We start from the raw sequence: 403 nt of genomic DNA, 5'->3' as shown, positions 1-403 counted from the left end.
AAAGAGGGAGCTCTTCTTAATATTTTGACACCAAAATCATGTCGATACACCTTACCGACTGCGAGTAAAGCCACCCACGCTTTAACTTGACAGACAGTATAAACCGTTTGATCGTCTTCTTCACAGATAATTTTCATCAAAATTTTGTAATACGGGTTTGGGTAAAAATGATAAACTTTGTATGCTGGATTTTAAATCGATACGGTTTAGTTGAAATAATTTCTTCTTCTTCAAGAAGCGTGCCTTTAGATTTAATAGATTTACATCTTTGACATTTTATCATGTTTTTGGTAGATTTATAACCACCTATGGGCAAGAGAGAAATTAAGAAAATTGACATGTGTGGTCAAATGAAAATTTGAATTTTGATTAAAAATATAATTCGCTACAGTTTCTTCAGAAA

The sequence above is a fragment of the Belonocnema kinseyi genome, chromosome 2 (genome assembly GCF_010883055.1).
Source record: "Belonocnema kinseyi isolate 2016_QV_RU_SX_M_011 chromosome 2, B_treatae_v1, whole genome shotgun sequence".
NCBI lineage: Eukaryota > Metazoa > Arthropoda > Insecta > Hymenoptera > Cynipidae > Belonocnema > Belonocnema kinseyi.
This window is presented reverse-complemented; position numbering follows the sequence as displayed.